Here is a 17128-nt window from a genome sequence, read left to right as displayed (position 1 = left end):
CGCACACAGATTATGTGGAAATGACATGAACATATTCTGTAACTAATAGACCACTAACCAAGAGTTTGCCCTCAGTAACCTCCTAACCTGTTGAACATGAATTAGGATCGTAATACTCTTTTACTAACTTCCTACCTCATAAAGGCCAAGCTACATTCATGAAATCCTCCTCGTCTTACTCACAGATAAAATCACAGATAAGGCATCTTCTCTTCCCGGCAGGAAGTCAAACAGAGGTCTGTGTTCTCTGAGCTCCGGGGGTCATTTAGACCTTCAGTGTGAATACCGAACACTACGTTCTTCCACGTTAATGCGCTGCCCTGAAGGCCTCGCTGCTTCATCGGTTACGTACAATAAGTTCACAGTCGGCCTCTTTCTACCGGCTCTGTGTGAGAATATAAATGAATCAGTGGAGCGTAAGCAGCGACCTGATTCTGCTTTAGGTTTTATTTCCACCATGTGCAAAATGCATTCAGGAGTGTTACAGTGTTACTCATAATGTGCATATTACACAGATTACATACGGCATGCACACTCACAATGCAGAAAGTCATCCTACAGAAGGAAGGCACTAGAGAAAGGATAAACTGGAAAGACATGTAAAGTCTGATTTTATCAATGAATTTCTATTTTTAAACTTGTTTCAAAGTGTTTCAGTTTAAGTTTTTTGCCTGAACAGGAAATAAAAGTTAATTTGTTGTGGGGGTTTTTTTCCTCGTTTTGCTGAGAAGGACACATAATTAACGTGCCGTATTCCTGCTGCCGCTCCGCGATCGTCTCTAATGAAGGAACATTATCTTCACATTATTCCGCTGCACGTCGTGTTTACATGAAATGAATCAGGAACAGCAGCCGGCCTCATTATGATGCTCTCAGAGAAGGCGTCACAACCGAGCCTGGAGTGCATTAGTATGCATACACAAGGTTCCCACACACACACACACACACACACACACACACACACACACACACACACACACACACACACACACACACACACACACACACACACACACACTTAAGGAGACACTCAAGATGTTGGTACGTAAACACACAGTAGGCAGTAATTGGCCCCTGGGCAGTCTAAAGACACAGTGAACACATTGTGTTAGAGCTGACTAAACTGGCACCTTACAACACACACACACACACACACACACACACACACACTCAAACACACACACATTCAGACAGTTCTCAGGATCACACCTCCCCCGCTGTGAGGATTTCAACATAACATCAATAACTAAAGATGTGGTTTGAGGCTATAATCTTGTGTTTGCACATGGACGTCATGTGATTTCATGAGTAAAGGTGTGTTTTTTTTTTTGTTTTTTTTTCAAAAGGTAGATCATTAAAATAGTTTAGCTAACCGCTAATTCAGGACAGATAGTTTTCATCTGGCAGAACACGTCACCACCTGTTGGACGAATGGATTCTGTTTCAGAGTAAACGATCGAAGATGTGGGAATTGTTGGAGTCTTGCATCGTCTCTGAGACAGAGCACGCCGTTTGTGAGAAATGTTTCAGTGACGTTTCAGGTAGTGTTGTAGGACAGGAAATCGGTCTTGGTCTCGAGACCACTTTTTGAAGTTCTCGGTCTCGGAATCTAAAGCATTTTTGTCTTGTCCCGGTCTCTGACTGGGCGGACTCCATATTTTAAATGGAGACCGGTCAAGTCCACCACTGACAGGCAATTTTTTCAAGTCATAACTTTATTATTATTATTGTTATAATAAGGAAAACGCTCCTTTCTACCAGGACAAATAACTGGAATTAATTCATTCCCCCCGGTTACGGCGGCAACTTTCCTGCCTTGCCACCTTCACAAAAGGTGGTTTTCATTGATTTTTTCATTGATTGATTCATTATTGATGGTCTTGGTCTTGACTCGGTCTCGATCCCTAAATGCCTCTGTCCTTGTCTTGGTCTCGTAGCACTCCGGTCTCGGTTAGTGTGGTCTTGACTACAACACGAGTTTCAAGAGCAGAGTCTGCTAACAGCGATTTAACTACGTCCAGTCACATGGCTCATTAGAAAAACAGACAGAAGAATCAAAAAGAAGAGATGAAAACAACCTCTAGTTTCATAATGCACTACAACAGAGATCTCCACAATGATTCAAACACACACACACACACACTGACACACTGGTTATCTATGTCATTATTTTTCAAAGTGAGGGTCATGACCCCATCGGGGAGTCTCCAGGGGGTGCTAGAGGCGCTGCTTGTCTACAGGCAAGGCAGGCAACTGCTTGGGGCCCCCCTGACCAGTGGGCGCCCCTGAGGGCTCACAAACTTTAAACTACAGCAGTGGCCCAAAATTAGCACATTTTTTAATGACAGCAGGAAACCTCCTTAAGGGGGCCCCATCCTGACAGCCCTCACTGTCGTTGCCCTGCTAAGCGCTGCGTGCATTATTGCTGAGAAAATCTAATTTAGTCAATGAAAGTCAACAAAGAAAAATGAAGTGGAATAATCCGTCTTGATCTCAAGAGGGTAACGCTATCCCGGGGTCCTTGGCATGGCAACGTTTGGGAGCTCCTGATCTTTGTTTTGCAGCATTTTGGTTAATATAAACCAACGAAAAGTTGCGTTTAAATCACTTCAGAGTAAATAACCGAGACGTCGATGTATTTCCTGAAGTCAGAGTTTAACCGAATCCTAACGTGAAACTAACTTTAAGCTGAAATGCGCTCATGTGTGTTCTGAGAATCCTGCACTGCCAAGAGTCCTCACAATGATGGACACACTTCTGTCTACACACTCACACACACACACACACGCACACACACACACGCACACACACACATGCAAAGACACAAAACTAAAGTTGAATCTTTCTCCTGCAAACTTTTAAACATCAAATTAAAGCGAAAATAAAAAAAGGTTCACGTTTGATAATCAAATATCAGACAGATTCTGAGATCTTAAAAATGCACTTGACACACACACACACACACACACACACACACTTGACACACACACACACACACACACACACTCTGTACCTGTATCAGGGCGTCTCACGTTAAATTTAAATCCCTTCTACTTTAGGTCCTTGTAGCTTCTCTCAGCGCTCGTCATCCAGAGTTTGCTCAAACCCACAAACACATCTGAGCTGAGCCAGACGATCAGAGCTCTGAGGTAAGGAAGCAAGAGAGCGAGCGAGGGAGAGAGAGGGAGAGAGAGGGAGGGAGGGAGGGCTGAGAAGTGAGTTAGATTAAGAGGAGGAGGAGGAGGAGCACCGCAGACTGACTTGACTTTTAAGAGCTGAGAACGTAAACACTAGAGAGAGGGGAGGAGAGAGGAAAGGGAGGGGGAGGAGAGGTGAGAGCAGAAGGAAATAGGGAAGGAGAGGAGGTAAGAGAAGTAAGGACCTGGAGAAGGGAACCCTTAGGCAAGGCATCGACCCCCCCACTACTGATCTTTCACATGCAGCCCCCCCTCGCTCTGACGTCTCTCCATTAATGCATGTTCACAGGTCCTGCTGTGCATGTGTGGATTTAGATACAGAAAGAGAAATGAGAGAAGGAAAGAAGGGAGTAGGAAGTAAGAAAAAGGGGCTAAAACAGGATATACTACAGCGTGGAAGGATAAGTAGGAAGTGAACGACTTAAGGAAGGAAGACAGAAAAAGGACGGTTGAGGACGAGGAAGGAAAGGGAAGACGACAGGAGAGGTAGGAGGTGTGAGAGGGAAATGAGGGTCCAGGGAAGGAAAGGAGGCAGTCATGTGAAAGAAGGGAAGAAGTAAAGGGTAAAGCTTAGGATGCATACGGGGGGGGGGGGGGGGGGGGGGAGGAGGAGGTAGGAAACTAAGGAGAAAATGGCAGGTAGAGTTAAAGAGGGAAAGGGGGGAAAAGTAAAGTGGAAGAATGGAAGTGGGAAAGAGGAGAGAGAGGAAGCAAAGGAGGAAAAGACGTCTTTAGGAGGGAGATGAAGAGGGTAATGGTAGAGGGGGAGAATTAAGGAAAGGAGGTGAGAAAGGCAAAGGGAAGGAGAGGTAGCGAGGGAGGGAGAAGCGCGCGAGTGGGAGGAGGATTAAAACACGGGATAAAAGCTCTATAAAAAGGACGGACAAGTACGCGACACTCCACCTTGCTGGTAGCGTGTCCTCAGATTACTTGAGGCAGACGTGGAATACTGATCTGAACCCAACAATGGATGAAGCAACACGGGCTCAAATATGGAGCTCTGCAAAGGGGATCTCCATATGTAACAGAACTAGAGAAACTCAGTTTACAATACTACACCGCTTACAGATTACCCCCCCCCCCCCCCCAGCTAAGACACAGGATGAATCCAAGTCTGTCAGAAATGTGCTCAAACTGTATTGTGGAGGTGGGAAGCTGTAGACACTGTGGTCATGTACCCACATTGAAGATTTACTGGGGTAAAATTGCTGGTCAACTAAATTTGATTTTTAATGTTCAATTTAATATTGAGCCTCAAACTTTGCTCCTTGGTTTTCCCACAGTCGTCAGCTAAAGGGCTTTTATAGAAGACGGCTGTTCAGTATCCTCACGTCTCAACATATTACTAAAATGGATTGATAATACTCCACCTTCAGCATTAGGATGGCATAAAATAATCTTTGACCTCATACCAATGGAGTATTTAACATGTAGGTTCAAGTGTAAAGGTTTGGACACCCTTCTTTAAATATACTGGTAAAAGACTTGCAAATTCTGTACTAAAGGGAATGATGGAGTACAGCCAAAGAACAGACAAAGGGATATTTCTGGGTCATAGGGCAGAACATTTTTTTTTTTTGATTAAAAAAAAAAAAGAAAAGTATTTTAATTTTTTATTTGATGCGTTGTTTTCTAATCTTGCTTAAAAGACATCGCTTTAAATGTTAAAAAATGTTCAGTGTAAAAGAAAAAGAAGGTGCTGCCTGGTTATTATACACTGTTTCCTGCACAAGCTTGGATGCCGTGGTCATACTTTGTGGTTACAGGCATAACTATTTTGTCTATAATGTATGGGGCGTGCCGTGTGCCTGAGATATAGATGAGAAATTTATTTTTTTGGCCAATGTGTGTTGTTTGTTCTGTTGTACTGTTTGAATTGTCTGTTTGTGTGTTTAAAAGTTAAAAGTACAATAAAAATATTTTTGAAAAAAAAAAAGGACGGACAGGAGAGAGAGAGAGAGAGAGAGAGGAGAAGACGAGGAGGAGAAAAAACGAGCATGAGGAGGGAAAGATGAGAGGAGAAAGTAAGATGAGGAAAAAAAAGAAGCAAAACTTTCATTTTGTGCATTTGTCCTTCTTCTTTTTAACATTTCACATTTCAAATTTCACAATATTTCGATTCTTTAAAAGCTGCTTGAGCCCAACGTGATGCCAGAATTAGCTGGATCTGTCTATTCTGAATCTAAATCTATAGCCGAAGACAAATCACACGATGATGCAAAAATCCGCCCCATCGACTCCAAACAATCCTCTCCTTAAAGCTCAACAAGTTCAAGTTTTCCATTAAATCCCATGTGGAAAAAGTGCTCCCTCTTCTAATATATATATATGAACGGCCAGTTTCCCTCAACAGATGAGTGTTTTATTTTCATCAACCGGCTTAATGTTTGCACTTTGTTTTTTTTGTTTTTTTACACAATTTGTTTTATTTTGAAAATCTTCATGCTTCATCTCTAAAGCCACGCTTACACTGGACGTTTTTTTTCAGTGTGCCAGTTTAACCTGTCACAACCTGTGTGTGTTTCAGACTGTGTGTGCAGCATGTCTGGGCTTCATAGTGTATGATAACTCAGCTACTTCCAAAGTTAGGAGTGTGTGTGTGTGTGTTTTGTTGTGCAAATCAATGAAGTGATCAAATCCTGCAGGAAAAAAATCTTCCCTCCGATTTCTGTCCACTGTGCAGAGTTCAGTGTGTGTGCGCGTGTGTGTGTGTGTGTGTGTGTGTGTGTGGAAACAAGTCTGGAAAATGTCCGTCAGCACTCCAGCTGTGAGCTCAAACAACAGCAGCTAAAACAGATCACATGGAGACCTTTTGACCCCCCGGCGGAGTTCAGAGCTCGGGACCCCTGATTATCTAATAATAAAAAAAAGACAACCGCAGAGAGTGTGTGTCAAGGGGGGGGGGGGGGGGCATCGCAAATAAACTTACAGCAGTAACAGATGGCGGAGACTAAACAAAAACAAACCAGAGCAACAAAGAAGTTTTACAGTCCTGAGTGTTGGGGTAGCTGGTTGCCATGGTTACAGGCTTCAATCTGTGGATAAAAAAGGAGTTTGTGAGATGTCAATGGAGGATTTGAACGGGGAAATTTAGAGTGAGTTTATACTGAATTAGTTAATTTATTTCATTTTGGGAATATCATCGTGTTCAAACGTTTTCTACATCACAGGAGAGAACCAGATCATCTTCCTCTTACATAATGTAGAAATGTGCTCATCACGGGACTAAGAGACCCCACTCTGTCCTGTTCCATTGATCTCATGGATATCATGTGCCGGTCACTCTCTCTGTGTGTGTGTGTGTGTGTGTGTGTGTGTGTGTGTGTGTGTGTGTGTGTGTGTGTGTGTGTGTCATCTTTGATCCTCCTCGCTTCCTGTAACGCCGACGTACATTTCCAGGTCGAAAAAGTCGCGGATGGCGAGGAGAGGTTGTACGTCTCATCGTGTCCTAAAACAGTCGAGTGCTGACTCTGAGGTCTGCTCTTAAAAACAGGATGGATGATTAACACACACACACACACACACACACACACACACACACACACACACACACACACACACACACACACACACACACACACACACACACACACACACACACACACTAGATATCCATGTCAGAGCAGCAGATTGAACTTCATTGACTTTGCCGCCACCTACAGGCTAAAAGAGGTACTTCACCTGAAAAGGATCCACTCTGTGATTTAGTCCAACCCTGCTTTTACTTCTTTAGTTTTGTCTCTTTGTTTCCAAAAAATATAAATAAAACCTCCAAAATATCGACTGTACAAGAGTTTGAAACAGTTTCCACACATTTTCAATCTAGATTTAGTCACTTTTCAAAATGTTTTGGGTATTGAATGTCCTGAAGTTGCCTAATGGAGCTCCAAATCTTTGTTAAGAAAAACATTGAAATGTTTTTTTGGGGGGATTTTCCAGTGAAATTTTCCAAACACAAGTGTAATGTTTCTGTTTTTTGAAAGAACCAGACACCAAATTAAAGCAGATATATAACAGCTGGTCATCATGATATCTCTGTTATCTACTTGTGTTAAAGACGACTTTATCCAGCCCAGAAATGTTGTGAAATAATGATGAATGGATAAGAGACATGAGGCGGGTGTTCACAGTGTCTTTTTTTTTTCCGATTGCTTTGCACTGTCATTTATTTTCCACTCGTAACACAAAGTTTTATCAGTGTTTAAAAAAAAAGAAAAACACGATGAGATTGTTGCAACTTCTCTGATTACATCCCTGACCTTGAGAAGAGCAAAGACTTCTTTTCCGAGCAGTGAAGAGGAAGATCTTCTCGGGGAGTAAACTGCAGCTCAGCTGATCTATCTTTTAAATCTATATTGTGGGATCTGTCTATTTTTTTTTTTACATTTTTAATTTTTCTTTTTTTATTTAAATTGTGTACTGTGTTCACTCTTTGCTGCTGTAACACTGTAAATTTCCCCGTTGTGGGATAAATAAAGGATTACCTTATCTTATCTTATCTTAATACCTGTGAAGAAGTGTCATGGCGTCCAATCTCATGTGTTCTACTCGAGACATCCTTCAAAATCCTTCAATTGGGTGTCTTATCTTTGCACGTCCAATGCACAACTGGTGAGGAAACCTCATAGTCTCAAGCACTGAAAGTATAGTTTTCCTTTTCTACACTGAGAGATGTGGAAATCATTCAGTATTTCGAGGTTTTTTGTGGAATAAAAAGACAATTTTGCACTTAATTTGTGCCTCAGTCATGATTGAGTATCGTTTTTCAACAGTGGGACGATATGCCAAGTGGCTAAACAGCTTAATAATCTCTCTCCTGTTTCCTGAGACCGCCGTAATGTGACATCACCCAATGGACTGCAGATTACAGGCACACTTACTCCTTATCTAAACAACTCTTTAAGCTCCAGACAATCTACTGAACTCTGAGACCCACTACGCCTCGTCTGAACGCACGAAACAGCATAAGAGTCGACACATTAATAGCGAACTTTGAGCTATAGTTATAAAAGCCACTGATTAACAACTTATTAATCAGCCGACACATGATCAAAAGTCCATCCATCCATCCATTATGCTTTATTATATCACCTGTGTCTTCACTCTAGAGGCACACAGGAAGTAGATTCATGTCGCAGCATTTCACAATAAAAGCGCCCAAGGCAGAGGCGGTCATAGTAGGCCGTTATCTGATAAACTCTCTAAAGCAGTGGTTCCCAAAGTTGGGGTCGGGACCCCCTGGAGGGTCGCAAGACACTGAGGAGGGGGTCGCGAGAATTCTTCCAAACACATATCAAAATTAAAAATGACTTAAAATGGCCTATTTTACCCATTATTGTCAAAACACATTAAAAAAAAAGATCAAGAGATTAATTCTTCTACCAGTTCTCATAATAAATTCAGAAAACAATATTACAGGCTGTTCTTTTGTGTCGTTCTAATTCCAGTGTTTGGATCGCGTACCCAGCTGTGTTTTAACCACCTCCACGGACGGAGTGGATCCCCAGTCTCTAGCACCTTATTTTTGGGGGTCATGGGCTGAAAAGTTTGGGAAGCCACGCTCTAAAGTACAGAAGGTGGTTTGCTCATTCAGGTTGTCCGCGATCCATCTTACCATTTAAGAGCCGTGTTTGGACTATTGTTGCACCAGCTCCTGCGGTGCTCGTCTATGGTGCATTGGCGCCACATGGTGGAAAGAAGTTTCAAACATCTTTCCCAGGGAATGGGATTTTCTGACAGAACATCAAGATAAACAAAGTTCCCGGGCTGCTGCCTCTCTTGACCTGATCATGCATCGGCCTGATGCTCGGTCACGTATGGCGACATGGAAAAATGATCCTCAGCCCCCAACGCAGGTAACTTCACGCTACATATACGACTGCCCCGGGCGCGTTAAGCTGCTATATATATCCGCCAGTGTTTGTGTGTGTGCAACAATGACAGTCCCATGCCGAGGTCAGGAGCTTTTGTAAGCCGAGTGGTGTCCGTAAAAGTGTCAAAGTAATTACATCTCCTCCTGTTTCCGTAACAAGAAGCTTGTACGTCTGAGGATTTACGGAGTCGTTGGCTCAGGTTGTGGAGTTCTGTCAGTGAAGGAGTCAAGAGATATTTTGTTTCCCTTTAAATAATCACTTCCCCCTGTTCCCACACTTCCCATACTCAGTTTAATCTCTTCCCATTAAGGAAACCAGAAGTCTCATCACAGTCATAGATTCAGACGTAGACAAGAAGTGGCTCAAGCTTTGGTTAAATCAACCGAAATAAAACTATATCAAATGTCCATCATCTTAATGTCTTTTTGTCCCTGCATTTGTTTACCAGATGATTTTAAAAAGGAGGAAATGCCAAGGCTGACCGAGGAAATAAGATTTGAGGGAGGATTTCGATAATGAGTCTTTCTTTTCTCGGACTCTCTCTCTCTCTCTCTCTCTCTCTCTCTAAACAGGACGTTTACATCCACACCCATCATCATCATCATCAGCAGCAGCAGCGTCATCACTCTCTGACAGCGTCCACCCTCCTCAAAAACATCCTCCTCTCTTACCCGCTGTGGCGGTGAGTAAAAGTCTACAAAACGACGGACAGCTTCATGTATGAGTCAGCGCTAATTAGCTAACGTTAGCTAGTTAATGTTAGCAAACAGGATCACGGAGAGCTGTCACTGTCAGTCAGTGTTCTGGGGCAGTAATGTAAAGTTAATAGTCAGTACGTTTAAGCAAATATTGAGAAAACAAAGCAATTTCAACCAAGCTCAGTGGTTACTGCCAAGGGAAGCATAAGTGCTTTGTGACAACTACCGTAACTTAGCAACAGTAACATGGGTAAGAAGCATTTTGAAACTGAGATTGTGAGCGCTGCCAGCGAATTAAAAACACAAAAATGTTAATAGACATAAGCTTTCAGTCTGTGGGCACCTTCGTTATTCAATCCATTGAACTTTAGTTGGAATATTTTAGACAAATAATAATGTCATGGGATCACGATCCATTTGATGTTCTCTCAGTTTGAACAAAAAGTGGTACCACCTCTTATACTGCTATTCCTAAAAATCACCAACAACTCCATCAACATGAACAGCATGTGTTTGTCTTTCCCACCAACAGCTCTCTGCCAATACTCACATCCTGTTTCTTTGATCGCTCGCATTTATCATCCTGCCTCTACCCCAATACATGCTCGCTTACTCTCCCATTACCTGATCACAGAAAGAAAAACTGCGAGACATACAAAGAAGAAAAAGAAAACAGAAGAGAGCCTGAATATCTCAAAGTCAACAAAGCTACAAATAATGACGGTGAGTCATGTTTTCTGCCTCCTGCAATTTAAAAGACGGGCTTTTATTTTGTCTCCCACAGGTCCCTTATTACCAAAATCAAACCTGCGAGTTGGTAGAACAAAGAGAGGATTTTATTTTTGAGGAAGACTTTGGGGAATCTGGCTTGGGGAAAAGTATATCAAAGCGTCATGTCGTCATGCTGCCACCCCTCAAAGATAAAGAGCATAACAAGAGTGTGTTTTTGCATCTTATTGTTGGAAACATTTTGAATGATCAGTGGCGATTCTAGAGTCTGTTGGCGCCCCAGGCAAGGAATAATTGGGTTCGCTACAACCCGCAGTTATCACCATGATGTCCGACATTGTCCCGACTCTTACTCCTCTTCCCCTTTTTTCTTGTTTCTGTTTTCTCAAAGACTGTTAATTCTTCTTACTTTTTTCTTTGTTGACTTTCATTGACAAACATTGGTTTCTCAGGTTGAGTTCTGTCAGATGGGGCCCCCTTAGGGAGGTCTCCTGTCATTGCAAAATTTGCACATTTTGGGCCACTGCTGTGGTTTAAAGTTTGTGAGCCTTCAGGGCTCCCCAACTGGTCTGGGGCCCCAGGCAGTTGCCAGCTCTAGGAATGATCTAAATACAAAACTCAGCAACTTTTTTTTTGACATAAGTAGAGTTGCTTTAAGATGATTCAGTTTGAAAACGTTGCAAAATAAAATGTCTTACCTCTACATAACATTGATATTAATAATGAAAGTTCAATTAAACGAAAAATTAAACGGCTAGTTTTGGTTTCTCCCTAAGATCTTTTGTCCTTTTAGTGTCTAGACATGTATTGACGATCTTTTCTGAAAGGTTTAAGCAGTGATCTTTGATTCATCTTAGCCCTTAAAATGCTTTGAGAAACAAGACAAAGCTCAAGTGTTGCAGCAGACTGTGACCTTCCATTGCCCTTTTTTAGCAGCAAAACTACAAGAAAACCTTCCTTTTTCTAACGTATCGCATTACTCCTGTTGTAGCATTTAACCACATTTGGCCCGAGTGTAACGACAGATGAGATGCGAGATGACAACCGAGACCGGGACACAAAGCAGCAGATTCACTGCCATGAGGTCACAAAGTGAAATGCCATCTTATCCTGATTAGATACAAATCTAAAATTCCATGTTAACCTCTTTTACAGACATTCCTCAGCTGAATTTTTGCATTTAAATACCTCAGTTTTTTAACCTTATTACAGGAAGAATGTGTCTCTAATCAAGGTGATTTCTCAGAAATTGCTTGTTTGTTACGGCTGTATGTTGTTCCCTGTGCTGTTTGTCTCCCCTTCGGTTGTCTCCAGCTCTGCCCAGGTGAAGCTACGGATCACTCAATAAGGTGTACCTGGACTCTGTGCTAAAAGCCATTGCAAAGACAATGAAAACGAAATACTGGGATTATTAAAAAACGTTAAGAAAATCAAGTAAAAAAGCTGGAAATGGGCGTGTTGACATTTAAACACAGACATTAATCATCCAAAGGTTTATTTCATTCTCAGTTTATCTCCCTCCAAACAAGAGAACAAACAGGAATCTACATTTGTGATTGTTTTGGGGGGGGGAGATGTGATGTAATCTCCATCTGCCTTTGTTGCCGTACGACTCACGTTTGCCGTCGTGGAGATGTACTGTAACATGACAGCGCACAGGGAAAACGCTTTTATTCCTGTCGGGGTGCATTCACTCTCCTGTGAGTTCATACCAGGCATTCGCTCTTGACCTCTTTTGATCTGGTGAGCTTTTCCAAGTTTTTGGTTTATTTATTGCGACAGTAATATGAACCAGAGGAGGGCGAGGGGGGGAGGGGAAGGGGAAAAAATGAAAGAACAAGATGTCTATTTTGGTATTTTTTGGAAATGGTGTTGCATGAAGACTGGCGTAGAACTGAGAAAACAATAAGATACTTGTTGCTTCATGTCATAAATTATTTTCTGAAGCTCAAACATCAACACAAGATGCATCTTGATTATCCATCTTAAAGGTTTCATATGCAAAATTAGAAATGTTAATATGGCAATATGCAAATAAGTTGTGGAGTAATGACTTCCTCTGGCATTCCCTGCACATAACGAAAAGTTCTTCTGGCTATGTTGAGTCTTTTCAAAAAGCAGCTAAAAAAGGAAATGTTTAGACAGGCCTGTGGGCAATCATGTCCACCACTCTACCGATGAATCTATGTTTTACTATGCCAGTTATTGTTCCTGGTCAAAGCAGGACTTTACATTCTTGGTCCATGAACTACTCATTTGTTCCTGTTTGTATATGTTGGTTGTATTTTGATGCACTCTACAACAACACATATGCTAGTAGGATGCTACAAATCACACATCATAGAATCGAAATGTCAAAAAACACATTTTAAAATCAGGTTTGATTAGGAACCAAATGTATGAAGTCATCTTTGACTCATTGAGGATACAAAGTAGAACGTGTTGTTTCCTATTATCTGGTATCACTGCTAACAAAGGCCAGGAGATAAAAGGAAGTGTCGCCGTGGTGACAGCTCTGACCCGGTCGACCCCGGACACAACCATCCATCTCATGATAAAAGCCGTGTTAGGATGTGGGCACCATTTTGGGGCGGGCGGGGATTCCTCCACAGGGAAAAGAGAGGAAATATGGAAAATGCCAACCAGGACTTTGATCCTGGAGCTCTGCTGTCTCTGATATCCTGCACACTGACACTGTGATGTAACAACTGGCATGTGATATACTTCATTTATATAATTTACTGCTTTAAAGTATCTATAAGTAGTGTCTGCCAAAATGCTTTATCGACTCAAACTTGGTGATTTCCTACTTTTCCCAAAATGTATAAAGCAAACTCTTCCTCCCGTCTCCCAGAATAAATTCCTGGAAAGTTCCTCTCTTATTCCCTCCTCGTCACTGAAAAGTCGCCCCGCTGCTTGTGTAACGTCTCTAAGTCACATTAAGAAAAGGGGTTTTAGGGATAAGACTTGGAGATTTGAAATGATTGAGGCAGGAACAAATCTACTTAAAAACCAAGACCCACAGCACAGCACAGTTTCCATGTGTCGGGATTAAAAACCACGATGTCAGTTCATCAGTCTCATAAGAACTTCTAATGCACTCAAACCTATTGGACTGTTGGCGATTAAACATACAACGACATCGATGTAGAATGGCTCAAATCTTTTTAATGATGCTGTTTTTAATTGGACAACAGGGGATTTGTTGACGGTACATTATTAGTGTTTCAAACATATCCACGTTTGGAGGAGCATTTACAGAGGCTTTGTTCCTCCAAGCGGGCGACTCCTTTCCCGCGTGGTAAATGGTAAATGGACTAACACCCATTCACACTGATGGCAGAGGCTGCTGTGTAAAGTGACCATCAGAAGTAACTAATCCCTGAAAGGTTTGGGAACCCCTCTTCTAGATGAAGTCCATAAATATTCCATCCTTGCTACCCTACGATGTCGGTCTTTTACGGCTTCTCACTCACCAACCACAGGTCAAAGGCTTGGCACACGGGAACATCAGCATTACTGCTCCCATGGCACCGCTTGTGACCAAACCCCCCAAAGAAACACTGCTAAACTCCTGTCATCATCTTGGGAAGTGTCGGAGTAGTCGTGCTATGTGAGCTGAGGTCTAGAACGATCCTCCAGCCTCAGAAGTCTGTAAATCAACTCCGACACTGACGCTTGCGGTCGACCAGCAGAAGATCCATCATGTAGTTGAAATGCTGACGAGAATGAAGAGCTGCCAAGACTGACACAGACGTACAGACGGCTTAAAGAGGACGACGGATCCACGTCCAGAGACAAAAGCAATAACAGCCGGTTAAAACTTGAGGACCAAAAGTCTGACACACTTCGCATTAAAAATGAAAAAGGAAAGTGTCTCGTCCATGTTTCCACTGTTTTCTTTTCCTCACCTCAGATTCACTGAGGGATAGTAAAAGTGGGAATCTGGAGGTTTTCCTGTCGTAATTTATCTTCCCGGGACAGTGGGAAACATTCAAACACACATACACACAAATCACAGGCGAAGGCAGGCATCATGACTGATGTTGGGGTTCCCCAGGGTAATGCAAGTTCAGCCGTGCTTTTCACTTTCTATGCAGATGACTGTCATTTAGATACACCAAAGCAGCAGCAACAGAAGCTAAAAAACGACTTGAATGACTTTGCATGTATAAATCTTCAAATATGCGCGTGTGCTAATGTGCGCATGCATTCTCAAACAGATGCATGCACACCAACACTGATAATATCTTTTGTTTCCGGAGAGCAGAGAGTGATAAATATTTCCTCAGCTACTGATTAACAAACTTCTTTATCACACCCCGACTCTTTAACTGCCTCTTTTCACTCTCCTGTCACTTTCATAGAAGGGTTAGGGTTAGGCAAAGTTAGTTACAGATCCAAGGGATCAGGGAGTTCAGTAAGTTAGTGACTCTGAATAAATGACTCTTTTTCTCTTCCTGCAGTGAACCTGCAGCTGGTCGTACCCGCTGAACACTGCTTATATAACTGATGGGAGATTACACACACACACACACGCACACACACACACACACACTCACACACACACACAGACACACTGTTTATGAGGACACCCTGAAGGCACTGGCACTCTCTCACAAACCACAGCACACACACGTACACTCACACACGACTGCATAAACAGATGAGCACAAACCATGAGAGCATCAGCAGCGTGAAGAGGATTCATTCCAATAAAAAGGTTCAACAAAATATAATTTTTCTGTGTTCTGCAAAACGTTGGTGATTGCATTGAGATTTATAAAAAAAAAGACAGAGGAAAATTAAAACCACACATTTTAATTTGACTGAATCACATAATCAACTATAGACTGTAAATATGAATGTTTGAAGCCTGAGTGACGTCACCTATCTGTTCCTGCAGGGGGCGCTGGAGGCTCATCGGCAGCAGCCACCATGCTGGAAATCCTGTCTCAGCCTAACTTTCAGTCGACCTAACGACAGGCTGAGAGCTGGAGCTGAGGCGGGTTTTAAGCCTCTTAACGAACCGTTACATCGCGCCCACCTGTCAATCACCTGTCAATCATGTCAGCGACTAAAAGCACATAAATGAGTCATACTGAATGGGGTTTACTTGCACAAAGCATTCACTTGTTTCCCCAAATTACATTATTTCTACCAGGCCAAATGTTAAGAAAAAAGTATTTCTTCTATCAAGCAGATGGCGAAAATAAAAATCTAAGAACTGGACTTTAAAATTGTCTTGTGTCAAGAATACGCTCGAACCCCGGAGGTCAAATGATATCAATACAAGAGGACAGAAGGCTGCAGACTAAACAAAATTAATCCAACAGACAAAACAACAACCAAACACACACAAGAGGGCCAGAGGCAAAATAAGCAGATACTGCCGGTGGAGCCAATAACCACAGAATTCAGAGCATGAATCCAGATGTATGTAATTCCTTATTTTGAATTCCTTCAGTGGACTCTTCAAAAGAGCAGAAGCAGACAATGTGAACATTTTCCTTCCTGTGTTTCAAAGAGAATAAGGGACATGAGACGGGAAATATCACTGATTATTCTGTTAAAAATGGGAGTGGGAATTAAACCGGAAAAACCAGTGCATGAAGAAAAATGCTGGTTTGAAATCAGTTAAAACTTTCCAACATTTTCAGACAAAAATGAACCTGCATTAATGAACGAAACGTCACTCCTACACTGTTTTTACAAACGCTGCTCAACCAAAAGGCCAACGTTAAGTGAGTCCTACCTTCCTCCCATTGACTTCCATTAAAGAAAGTCTTGTTCACGCTTCCTTGATCATGTAGCGGTAACAACAAATTAGTTGACTCTTTTGTGTTGAATTTTACTCTCGGAGTCGGTTTCGAAACCCGAAACAGATCGGAGGTGACACCAGAGATGAGGTTTGTGGTGACAGACACGTATACGTCTCCGCAGCCCCGGGGGTCGAAAACAAACCCAGCGTCCCTAAACGAGTCACGCCCTCGTGGTTCTACTCAACTTTCATCACCGATGGATGGACCCCCACCCTCCACCCTCCTCCTCATCGTCCTCTAAATCTTCAGCAGCTCCACCTTCCACTTTGTGCCCTGCAACTTTATCTCCCCTCTTCCCCGTCTGATGACATGTGGTGTTCATTATTAGGACGTTCGGCAATAACCCCAGCAGCAGACACATAAATACCGTTCAAGCGCATTTCTAAAAACAGACTGCAAATCATCTGATTTCGTAAGTTTGAACAAAGAATGAAGTATCTCAGCCAGAAGTGAAATTTCAGAATACAAAATTAATTAGATACTCCTTCAGGAAAGACTTGGAGTGTAAATTTGTACTTTCTGTATCATGTTGTGATGTTGAAAAACACTGAAATATTTTAAAATATGTTAATACGTATTTCTATTTTAAGTCTCTTTCTTCCAGCGGTGGAGCTCGACTTTCGTGACCGCGGTGGCCAAACTGGGGCAGATGTGCTGCTTGTCTACAGGCAGTTGATATTTAGAATGCTTGAAATTACCTCATTAAACAAAACGTGTATGTCATAAGTGATGTGACTATATTTGTGTATCGCTGCGGATTGTCATCATCCCGCCATGTTCCCTAGTTCCTATGGAGACCGAGGCCCCTT

General features: G+C 42.3%; 1 protein-coding gene across 2 annotated transcripts in view; it reads right to left on the bottom strand.

Moving 5' to 3' along the window:
- arhgap36 (Rho GTPase activating protein 36) overlaps positions 1-17128 on the bottom strand; it is a 50605-nt gene that overhangs the window by 30163 nt on the left and 3314 nt on the right. The window contains exon 1 of one of the 2 annotated variants that reach the window (XM_061031711.1): positions 3014-3386. The exons of the other annotated variant lie outside the window; for it this stretch is intronic. The gene's annotated coding sequence lies outside the window, so the exon portion shown is untranslated. Of the gene's footprint in view, positions 1-3013; positions 3387-17128 lie in introns of those variants that run through there. 2 annotated transcript variants of the gene reach the window in all.

Source organism: Labrus mixtus, chromosome 23 (genome assembly GCF_963584025.1).
Source record: "Labrus mixtus chromosome 23, fLabMix1.1, whole genome shotgun sequence".
Classification (NCBI taxonomy): domain Eukaryota; kingdom Metazoa; phylum Chordata; class Actinopteri; order Labriformes; family Labridae; genus Labrus; species Labrus mixtus.
This window is presented reverse-complemented; position numbering and strand designations above follow the sequence as displayed.